The sequence below is a fragment of the Crassostrea angulata genome, unplaced genomic scaffold, assembly GCF_025612915.1.
Source record: "Crassostrea angulata isolate pt1a10 unplaced genomic scaffold, ASM2561291v2 HiC_scaffold_169, whole genome shotgun sequence".
NCBI lineage: Eukaryota > Metazoa > Mollusca > Bivalvia > Ostreida > Ostreidae > Magallana > Magallana angulata.
Genome location: NW_026441722.1, coordinates 139,608 through 152,523, shown reverse-complemented (window position 1 = coordinate 152,523; position 12,916 = coordinate 139,608). Strand labels below are relative to the sequence as shown.

The following is a 12,916-nucleotide window of genomic DNA, read 5'->3' as shown; positions in this document are numbered from 1 at the left end:
TTCAAAGCTCTGGACAAAGTTTACATAGATATATGTCTACCATTTGGATATGCTAGCAGTTGTGCCAAGTTTGAGAAACTTTCATCCATTTTAGAATGGGCACTTAGGGAACAGTCGGGAAGTAGCAATGTTATACATTATTTAGATGATTTCTTACTGGCCGGCAGGCCAGAGACATTGGATTGTACAACTCTCATGTCAGGCTTTATTTCCATCTGTGCAGACTTGGGGGTTCCTTTAGCTCATGAGAAAACAATAGGCCCCACAACAGTTTTGACTCTTCTTGGGTTAGAAATTAATACTAACAACATGACTGTTCAGATTCCTCATGACAAATTATGTCAGCTCAAGGCAGAGTTGGTATCTATGCTGAATAAAAAAAAGTAACACTCAGGTAATTGCAAAAACTTACACGGTTGTTAATTTTTTGTATTTGGGTTATTCCTTCAGGTAGGGCATTTGTTCGCCGACTCTATGACGCCACACATGGCCTAACGAAACCACACCATCATCGCAGATTAACAGTCGAGATGAAGAAAGACAGTCACACTTGGCTCTTATTTTTAGATTTCTTTAATGGGGTGACGTCATACCAGATAGTTGACTGGACAAGAGACTTTGACATGCAGTTATTTACTGACAGTGCACATTGTTCAGACATGGGTTGTGGTGCAATATTTCAGTCGCATTGGGCTTACATTTTATGGCCACAAGAATGGAAATACTCCAATATTTTCAAACAGGTTACATTTTTAGAGTTAGTACCTATTGTTATGGCTTTCTCCATTTGGGGCAATAAATTTCAAGGTAAAAAAGTTATATTGCACACTGACAACAAGGCTTTGGTATCAATTTTGAATTCAAAAACATCCAAATCAAAGCAAATTATGTATTTACGTAGACCTTTAGTCCTGCAATCTCTATTACTTAATGTATTATTCAGGGGGAGCACATAGAAGGCATTAAAAATGTTAAAGCAGACTCTCTTTCCCGGCAGCAATTGTCAAGGTTCAGAGAGTCTTTTCCAGGGGCCGACGAGCAGCCGACAAAGGTGCCCATTTCATTTCACAAGATGATCTGCAACATAGATCTCAAGCACTGCTGAACTTCGCCTTAGCCAATAATACTAAGAAATTGTACTCTGCAAGTATTCGCATGTTCAGTGCATTCAGAATTTTGTACAACCATCAAATCATATGGCCTCCCACACCATATCAGCTCACACAATTCATTGCCTACTTGGCGATTCAGAAATATAGCCCCAGCACAGCCAAGTCATACCTAGCAGGTATCTCATTATATTGATGTCTCGTACACAACTCAATCCTTTATAGTGAAGAAAACACTGTTGGGCTATTGCCGCTCCAAAGTACAGACGGATAATCGTAAACCCATAACTTTGGACATATTGCGGAAAATCATAGTTGCACTACCATTTGTTTGTACATCACACTATGAGGCTTCACTTTTCTCTGCTATCTTTACCACAGCATATTTTGGTTATTTTAGAATAGGAGAACTTGTTCAGAACACTAGTAAGGAAGTTGGCCATGCCATTCAGACAAGCAATGTTAGATTCATTGCATCAAACAACACCATTCAAATCTCCATCAAACAATCAAAAACCGATCAGGAGGGGAAGGGATCACTCATAAACTTGCAACCCACAAACAACATCATTTGCCCGGTGTCATCGCTCAAGTCATTCATGTCAGCCAGACGTCATTGTCTTGGTACCTTCTTTTGTCAGGCAAGGGACACGCCAGTCACTAGATATCAGGTTATGCCAGTTTTCTCTATGCTTATCGCAAAATTGGGTTTAGATACCAAAAGGTACAAAACACATTCATTTCGCATAGGGGCAGCCACAGATGCCTGAATCCAGGGCAGGAGTGAGGATCAGACCGCAGCAGGGGGCAGGTGGAAGTCCAAGTGTTTACATAGATACACTAGATGCTAAACCAGCCACAAGTTTTTGGTCACAATAGGCTGTATTAGTTTGTAAGTATCTTTGTGCCTTTTGGTTTTGTTTTTATTTCTTTGGACTAGCTGCTTTAAGACTTATTATTTGCAACACATACTGGTATCATTGTAGGTCACAAAAGAATTTGTATTTTAGGATCATCATTAATTAAGCATGCGTTCTTGCATGCCAGATCCTGCTCATTTGGGACAAATCTCCAGTTTCACAGGCTCAATGCTTCAGTGTTTTGGCAGGGGAAGGTATGAAATGGAAGCAAGTCTGCCCCAAGGTACGGTCTTTATTGAAGGTTGAAGATCCGCCCCATTTCTTGTTTTGTGGGGGAAATGATATTGGTCAGGAAGACAAGTGTGAAGTGCCTCGCGAAAATATTAAGAAGGGTCTCGATAAATTGCAAAACTTGTTGCCTAATACCACATTAATTTGGTCACAGGTTTTACCTATGTTACAATGGCGGGGGGAAGTAGATCATTTAGCTTTAGAGAGAGATGGAGTGAGACTTACATGTACATTCTCGAGTTAGGGGGCAAATATATCAGATATCCAGAACTTCAGGAGTCAAGCCCTTGCTTGTTTAGGGATAAGGTCCATCTGTATTCCTTGGGCAATAGCTTTTTCCTGCATAGAATTCAGCAGTCCTTTCAGGATTTCCTGACTGATGACAGAGTAGTGGTGACCCCAAAAGCTGGCGACCATGGGCCATGGCTGTAATATGCTTGATTAGCTCTTATAACAACTACCCGGTTTATTTTGGGATGTAAATACCTTGCCTTTTTCACTTTTTATCAGCTCTGTGGAGTTACAAAGTTATTGATGTATATATGTGCTCAATGCTGTTCACATGGTTTATGTCATGACTATTTTCACCTTCAATTTTATGTAAACTCCCCCTTTTTCCATTCATTTACCCCTCGGTCTTGGTGCTCAATGATTGATGATGTGACTCAAAGTTTTGCTCGGGATGCCCAATAGCAAATTGTGCTGGCTCCCCATTTACTTTTATACTTTGTTATTTTGAGGGTGCTCAATGTTTGATGACGTGACCCCAAATATTTGCCTGGGGTGCCCAATAGCAAATTATGCTGGCTCCCCTTTGCTTTTTTTTTAGGGTGCTCATTGATTGATGATGCGACTTCCCACTGTTTTATTTATTTTCTTGATTTTGAGGGTGCTCACTGACTGATGACGTGACCTACTTGCGCTAAGTAGTTTTTTGCTTATAGGTGTTCACTGTCTCTGATTTTGATTACGAAACTTGGTATCAATTTGTTTTTGTACTTTGTGTGTTTATTGGTTTTAGTGGGTTAGCTATACTGGTGGCGCAGACTTTGCAGTGCCTGCATAGTCTCGTGGCGAATATTTCAGCTTACGAGTAGTGCTCACATGGACTTTTGATAGTTTATATAATATGTTGAAGTATTAATGAATAAGGTATAATTTTTACGGGTGAACAGCTGATCCCAGGGTTCACCTTGTATTCTGTATTCATTTTAATATCAAGCAGCCGTTGCCATTATCGCCAATAAATCCATAAAACTCGCATATAGTATTTTGTTTAATTTTTAGATCATTTGACATCTACGTTAGCAATGTTTTGTCTTTGATAATTTATACTACTAGACTTTGACCCGTGCGTGCACGGGTTGACATCGCATATCGGACATTTACGAAATCGGTATCGTACATCGACACACCTTATTATTGACATTAACATAACAAAGCTATAAGCCTACAATAATGCCATGAATTTCACTATCTCGCTACGCTCACGAAGCTCACTGGTAGGTTTTGCCTGTTTCTCATTTATTTTCAAGAAATTGATAAGATCGCCGACTCCTGTGGTAGGACATTATTCATTTTTACGATAAAACATATTCTATCTTCACTCTCCTTACAAATATAATGTAACTTTTTTCCATGTTATCAAATAATTTTTGTTATTCTCTTTTGAGAAGTGGACAGGCAAAGCCTACATTCATGGATGTAGGCTATGCCTGTCCACTTCTCAAAAGAGAATAATTTTTTTGTAAGCACGAAGACAAAAGTAAGTACTTAGTTGAAATGTATTTTGTTATTTTATACTTTCTCTCATAAGGAGTCATTAATATATATGAACAGAATATATAGCAAAAGTTCAATGAAAATTTACCCGTATTTGTATTATCATTTCTGAGTTTATTCATGCAGATGTGATATTGTGGAAACATAAACTAAAGATCCCGTTAGCGTGAATGTATTGCGCAAGTGCAAGATTTTAAATTTCGAAAAATCCAGGTGATTTCCGGGATTTTTTGAGGAATTTTCGTTGATTATTAATTAGCGAAGCCAAACTGAGTAAAAATAAAAACAAATTGGTAATCTTCAAGTACAAATGATGTTTAAAATATATAAAACAAAAGACAGCATTCTTCTGATTTCTCGGTATTAAAGACCAAAAATTTGAGTCTATTATTTTAATATAGTAGAATAGATTAATCGCTTTTTATTACGTTGTAAAGTGTTTGTCCCAGGTATGACTATTATTTGGTCAGATATGTTGCCGCAATTGTACTGGTATAATGCAAAATCAGCTATAGTAAGATTGATGCCACACGCAAAGCTGTAAATCGTGGCTGTAAAGCAATTTCTTAGACGAGAAGGGGGGTCTGGTCATAAGGCACCCAACAATCACTTTTGCACAGAAGCAGCTGTTCCCTTATGACGGAACACATCTTAGTGATTTGGGCAATGCAGCATTCCTTAATAGCCTTCAGGGGGCCTTGAAGCCATGGTGTGTTTATCATAAAACATCAACGTATTCCCAGATGATAAATAAATATTTGTATGCTCAATTGTGTTTTCAGTGCACTTTGACATTAAATTTGCATATGGTAATGCTTGGTGGGTGAAATAGTTTAAGCATACACATTCATCGCGATTTATTGGCGGATGAACTCGTAAAGACAAGTTCATTTGGCGGAATCCGGGGATTACCACGAAGGAGGATTTCTCTAATGTCTGTCTCAAAACTCTGTGGGGTATCTCATCCTCAGTGCTGGGGAGGATTCAGGGGTCACTTCATTGATACATGAAGGACCAGCTTGGCTCTTGGAGCCAAGGGCAAGCTTGGGGGGGATACCTCTGTGGGGTGTGTTATCACTCCTTGGGTTGTGGCAGTAACTCTGGTGGGCACCTAGAGGACTGTTCACACCACAGTCGCCTGTGGGGCACAATCGCGCCAATGACAAGGGGAGGTCACCCCTATAGGTGGGTATTGTTCCTTGGGTTCCGCTGGTATGGGCTTGCTTTGTATAAATTGATTGTGACAAAACTCGCCACTAAATGTTATTACAGTCTTATTATTGGAAATCAATCTTCATGTTTAATTGCTTGTTGTTAATTATAGTATTCGGTGTATCTGGGATTAATAGCTCTACAACAACGATAAAAATATTACTAACGGGAAGTATTCAATTTGTCTGCACGGCCTTGTATGTTAAAAATTGACGATAACCAAAAAATAAGCATTGGATGCTTAAATAATGCTTATCCACATGATTAGGGAGATCAGGATACAATATATCACAGTGCCTCGGTTTCTTTTCATCAACAATCTTTGTTCGATTGACTTTAGGCTGAATGTGTTTATTTATTTATTTATTATTTATTTATGTATTTGATATGATTTTGTTCGTTTATATCTCTCAATAAATATTTCTCTTTCTCAGGGCTTATCACATTAACCTGTTTACCCCCAGTTTCCAACCGTGGTCTGTCCAAAAATGACATCCCTGAGCTGATGGAATCCGTCAGAAGCTCTATGATAGAAACATTCAACTATACTTCTGTGGAACTGTAAACATTGTAATCGATTTTTTTTAAATTTTAGATTAAAAATATCAATTCATTATATTTTCATTAATGCATGTAAGTCACGGTTTCAAATCACAGGAAACAGAAAAAATTTGAAAGTCCCGTGTCATTGTCGATATATAATTTTTTGATTGATTATGTATCTAATTGTAAATTATATTTTGGTCATATAATATAAGAAGTACATGATAAAAGTCCAAAGTTTAAGTGAGAGAAATCGTGTGAATTATCTACTTCGTTGAATAAGTGTAGCAATTTTTAATCTGTTATTCAGGAAGGTGAAATCAAGGAGTTTTGCAACAACTTGATGATTATGAAAAGATACTTTAATAAACCTATTGTGACAGCTCTCCATCATTGCATAGATTCACTGTTCACAAAAATTATTTCAACAACAAGAGAACTGTTTTAAGTAGACTGATTCAAACTTTACTACAATATTTGAAACACTAATAGTAATAGTTTAATAATTCTTGCATTCTCTCTGATCAATTTATCGACTATTCACTAAGCATAATAAGCACTAAAATCGACTTTTCATGTTGACATTATGATGAAATGTTCAACTGCAATTACATATAAGACAACTGAATCGAGTTATGAATTTTTAAATCACTCTTCAAAGCTGTTTTGTACTGAACAAGAAATGAAATCTATCAAACGAAGATATTTTTCCCAACACGATCATATCTTTGAATTAAAGTATACTAGTAAACATTAGAATTGATTTTGTATTAGTGTTTGAAATTGAATTTCACAACGATATTCTGTTCAAAGTTTAAATGTAAAAGTTGCAATTTGATAATGAAATAAGTGCGGACATCCAAACTAATTATGAAATTAAGGAAACAATATTCAAGAGATTTCAGTATACTGTCACATGTTTAGACAAAATTGAAATCAATTTCATTCATACTTCAACTCTGTTTCTCACTATACCTAATACTAAATAGAAGGATATTGTGCTTATACATGTATATGATTCCAAAATAATACTTTTCAAGCTTATAATGAGCACTCGGCCCACCTGATATGTTACATTCAAAAATGATAAAATGCTACCGTACTGATAAAACATATTTCGGTCATAATATAATCAAAGAGTATTGCATCACAATGTACAAATGAAGAATTAAAACTTGATTATACGTTTATGGTAGTCAACTCAAGGAAAATGCAACAATTACAAAACAATTTTTAAATTTTTTTTAAAAATTGCTAATTCTTCTAAGATCAAGTATATCATAATATAGACGCATGCTATTTGGGACTCCACACATTTTAAGACACTGACATACATGTAGGTCTTTAATCTTACGGTTGTTACAATATGATAATAAACTTAAAATTTTAATTTATTATTTTATATATAAACAGGTTTTCAACCACTCCCCCCCCCTCCAATGACCTCGTACACAGCGTGTAGCAAATGAGCTTTTCTGATCACTTTTTGTCCAGCGTCCGTCCGTCCATCTGTCTGTTTCTCTGTTTGTTTATCCGTCCGTCTGTAAACTTTTAAAATTTTTAAATTCTCCAAAACCACCCGGTCGATTTCAACAAAACTTGGCACAAAGCATCCTTAATTAGGTGAAGGGAATTCAATATTTTTAAAATGAAATATATCCAATTGGCCAGAAAACCTGTAATTTGCATGATAGCATCCTCAAGTAGTGTATACTAAATTTTGTTCAAGCTCTGGTTTCTTGGGGTCGAGTTTTTATACAGGAATATAAAGAGAAATATTTGTATAATCATCTCAAAAACCAATCAACAAGAAAATCTATTACTTGTTTGAAAACATTCCCAGATAGTGTAGATTAAAGGATATTTTATTCAAAATTATTGGGGGTTGAATTTTTACATATGAATGTAAAGAGAAATATCTTTTTTTCGAAAAACACATTAAGCAAAAAAGATATTACTTGATTCAAGTTGATTAGAAGCATTCTAAGGTGGTGTAATATTTCTAGAAAAATATTTTTGAAAATCAAATAAAATATGAGACCATAATGGGATTGGTCATCGAATTTTTTTAGCATGAAATAAATTTGATTATTATCAAAAATATTAGTATATAGTATTACTTATATGCAAGCATTATGATATTTATTGATTTTCAGTTGTTTAGACAGCTATGGCACTAGATAAAGTTGGGGCCACACAAGGGGTTCAAAAGCTGACGTAGGTTTACATTTATATAAACAGGTGATTAAGATCTTTTTGTAGAATATTTAAAAAATCTTTTATGGTGGTAGGGGACACTTCCATGTTGTGACGTATTGTTTATCGAAAAAACCCAATGAAACCAAGTGTAATTATATAAATAGTTCCTTTCCCAATGTTGTCACCTATCAGCATAGCACAGTGGTTTAGAGGGTTTACTACGAATCTCTGAGTTTTTTACCTCTCCAAATATTTGAAAAGCTATTTTTTGGTTATGAATTGTTAAATTTGAAATTCTAAACTGATGAAAGTATCTAAATTATAATGTTCTTTAATCCACATTTATATCGACAGATGTCCCATACCACATTAATACAGGATCTGTTTTACTTATTCCTTGTCCAAATATAATGGAAATTACTTCTTAAAGATAATTTTATTATGTCCAGTGTTGCTCATGTGTGCAATGTGGCCCATGGGCCTCTTTTTTTACATTTTTAAAATGACATACTTAGCAGTGTATTTTTATATGTCCACTCTGATGAATTGAATAATTTGAACTTTTTAGAATTAAATAATAAGACATGTTCAACATGTCGTAAACGATATGTACTCTCATATATATGTATATATTTACATTCCACATATTTTTTGCATGTAAAGTGTGTGAAAAGACACTGAAGTTATAAGACCGTAACAAACACAGGGTACTCAAAGGTTAGAATAACAAGTTTTATTATGACGTCACAAACGTTGAACGCTGTAAAATGCAACGTCACAAGCGATAATCAAAGTTCACGCTTGTGGCTGTTACAGTGGCTCTTCCATTAATTTGAACTTACTCTTAGGATAAAACAGAAGTTTTGACGTATAAATCACATTAATTTTGTAGACAAGGCAAGAAGTTAAAAAAATGTTAATATAAGCATTGAATCATTAGTTTTTGAAAGATATAGTCTCATAACTGCAGCGGTGTGTGCATACAAATTTTCATAACGCGTTAGAGTGCGTTACTCTATTTGTATGCACACACCGCTGCAGTTATGAGACTATATCTTTCAAAAAATAATAATTCAATGCTTAAATATATGTAAGGCATATAAATTAAAACAATATTGATTGAAATCAGTTAACCGTGGCGAAATCTTAAAACAAGAAAATTGGTGTTTTACAGCACGTGCTTCATGTTAATGACAACATTTGCGATTGGCATTAGTATTTAGTAACAGTCTGAAATGAAAAACACTGAAAATGTGCAGAATTACCTTTGAGCAAAATACTAGAGCCGTTGGAATGTTGGTGTTTGAATTGTGCTTACACCAGGCTGTACTTACTTTAAATCTACTATTCTTTTCGTCCTTGATATTGTTTAAAATATTTGTCAATCTGTATAATAAGTTGTTCTAACATTATCTTTAATGCAATATATGGGTATATTGTTATTGTCACAACCAACAATAATCCCAATCAGAAAACTCTGGGGAAACTCAACCGGACCGGAAGTGTTTGTATATCCAACAAAGCCTCAAATATCGGGTCGCAACCAAAGATTGCTACCTCGTTCTAAACATCTTGAGAGTAAGACGGAAATAAGTCACCCAAACGGCAAGAAAAACGTTTGTGTTATAAAAAAAATATTATCAATACATCATATTGGTTCCACTTTCTCCTAAAATGTGCTCTATATAACAATCTCAGATGTGAACTTTATAAAAGTGTTAATTTTTCGAATAATTCATATTTATCTCAAGACAATTTATTTCAAACTCTCATTTGCAATTTTCCAAGACAAACTGCTAATTTTATACATTCTGCATTTAAATTAAGACAAAGTAAATTCTCGCGCATGTATTAAAATTATTACTTAGTGTTTACAGTAACTTATAGTTCCAATGGGCCGGATGTTTGATATATGTAATTTTATACTACTTAGTTGTAAAAGATGTAACACATGTCACTATAATAAATAAATGATGATGATGATGATGATTGTTGAACACTCGAAGTTTGGTTCAGTGTATTAACAACTCAATATATTCTTTTTTTTGTGCGTGCGATAAACGTTATTCTTTTAAAAACTATACTAGTACTTTATATGTGTAATTGGTCGTACTCGTTTTCCTTTACAAATTTTTCTTCCAATTCAAGTTGTACAGCATGTAGGAAAAGCAATTTTTTCTTTAAAATCAAATAAAGAAAAAAAATCTGGAAAATTTATTTCTCCATATTTAATGTTACGATGGAAATTTAACGAAAACTGAACGTCCTTATTGTGCTTATCTCTGAAATATTTCAATTAAACTTTGTCCAGATTGAAAAGTGGATACAAAGTATACACTTTGACACAAAGCTTGACCTTAGTATATCAATTGTCGATGCTTTAATGAAATTTCAATTCAGCCATGAACACCTTTGTTAGACTGTCTATTTTCATCAGTTTAGGTATGTATTTGAAAACACAATGGTATCATAACTTACCGAAAATATTTTAGACATGTTATAAAGTTTAAACAATTTAGCAGCATGTATATGGATATGATTGCTTTTTATGTCTTCTTCAGTGTCGTTGGTAAAGAATGTATCAACAGAATGCAACAATACCACTGGTAATTTAAAAGTTATATTATGTGAAAAGGATTCGTAAAACATTTCTTGGATATCAGAATATTTTTATGTAACCAAGTAAATTTGTTATTCGTTTTGAAACAACTGTGTAAGGAACCATTAAAAGCATAAAACGCATACAGTGAAATGTTTTTAAGTAGGTACAATTTAAAAAAAAATAAGAATACATTGAATTTCTTAACATATCAAAATATATGGTTGTTTTTAAAGGTATGATAGAACAAAAGACGGTCGGTAATATTCTTTCATTGTCGTGTCCGCCACAGAATAACCATATAAGATGGGAACATCACAGCAGCAATGTTCTCTTGAGGACCTTTCATACTCCAAATTTCACAATATTTAACATTTCCTATTGTGATATTTGAACTTATCAGTGTTTAAATACACAAGATTCTTGCATTAGGAAAAAAGTAATTCTAAACGTTCAAGGTAATTTATGGATTTTATTTGTTTAATTCTGAGTTTATAAAGATAGTTTTCAACGGTTAAAAAATCTAGAAATGATTTGTTGATAAAAATAACATTTTCATTTTCAAGACATATCAAAAAATTGTTACAGGACCTCCCGCTTTTATAAGAGCAGAGAAGTACATCGGCATTGGCGAAACAAAGATGATTTTAATTGCATCTGAATTAATAAGTTTTCCGCGTCCAGACGAGAACGTTACAATCAAAGCATGTGGAGCAGAAAACCAAAAGAAAATAAATGCTACAGAATACCAGTCAGTATTGGTGAAAGCAAGTCGATATAATTCAGATTTTGAAATCACTGGATATCGTATCAATATTACGATCGATCCTTCAACTTTAACTGAAGAAACTCTTACCTGTATAGAAGTATATATATCAAACAACATTGGAGAAACGATCTTTAGGTTGTACTTAACCATCGAATACAGTGATTTTGACAACAGAGAATCATTTTGTGAGTATATAAGAGTTGATTTAGTTTTGGCTATTTTGTAGAAATATAATCAATATTAATATATATAGATATACATATTTTTTTTACAGTTAAATTTCTTCGGGAGAATACCTTTTTGGTGTCACTAAGTGGACTAGGAATGCTACTACTGATAATTCTAATTGTACTCATTACTTTGTGCAGGCGTCTTAAACGGGGTAAACCTAATAACGATACATCTGTTTTTATGTCAAACAGTTCAACAATTATTCGTTTGGCAAACTATTTTTTTTATATTACATTATTGTGTAGTTCTTTTTTGTTATAATTTCAGTGGAAACAATGAAGTAAGTTTTTAGATATTTTTTCTTGAACGTTTAATTTCATTAAGGTACATTTAATAAAAAGGATTTTATTTCAATATAGTATGACACACTGTAATATACAGCTTCTTTTAAACCTGGGATATCAATGCCAGATCTTTTGTACTGATTATTGCAGAGTGTCCGAGTCGTATGATCCTATGAGAACTCAATCAGTCCGCACAACAAATCATAATAACAGTAACACTTTGTGGAGCGACACAGTGCCAGGTCAAACAAGATTTGACCCTGATCAAACCTTGCAGTTAAGAGGTAAATGTATTTGACAAGTTATTTAAACATTTCATAAAAGTACATAAAATGTACTCTTAATTGTTTTTGTCTTGAAAATATTTTAAGTACAATAGATTTAAAACAAGGTTCAAAACATGAATCAAACGATCAATTTGGGAAAGATTTTTTTGTTAATGCATTTTGTTTTATTTTTTGGGTTGCAAAGTTGAATTATATGAACAGAATGCTGGAAAATCGTTTGCTAGAACACAGAACCCAGGGTATGTTATACTTTAATGAATATGAAGGTGTTGTTCTATAAAGTTATTATTTGCCTACAAAATTTAATTCTAATTTTCAGAGTGTATAGTTTTCAACAAAGCGAAAGACTTAGTGACGAAGAATATGATGATTTTCTATAAATGGGATATGTTCTATGTGTTCGTTTGCTTTTGCTGTGCTACTGTTAAATACATTTTTATTGTTGTAAATATACAGGCGATTATTGAAATATAAATAAAGCAACAAATAAACGACTTTTCTAGCTTTCATTTCTACATCCAGAGGCAACGTTTCTTAATTGAATATTTAAATCATGTAATAGAAAGATACTCGTTTTTTTTTGGTAACATTTCAAAATACATTTTATAAACATAAAAATGATAAGAATGTCCTTTTATAAAATCAACAAACTTGATCATAAATAAATAAATTTGCACAAACAATGCATTGATGTGTGTAAAATTTGATAAAATGTGTTAGTGCTTTTTGGTCCGCCAGATATGTATTTTA

At 33.6% G+C, this 12,916-nt stretch overlaps 1 pseudogene; it reads left to right on the top strand.

The window, feature by feature from the left end:
- Nucleotides 1-10,742: 10,742 nt before the first annotated feature.
- On the top strand, nt 10,743-12,652 carry LOC128169677 (uncharacterized; annotated as a pseudogene).
- Nucleotides 12,653-12,916: the final 264 nt, after the last annotated feature.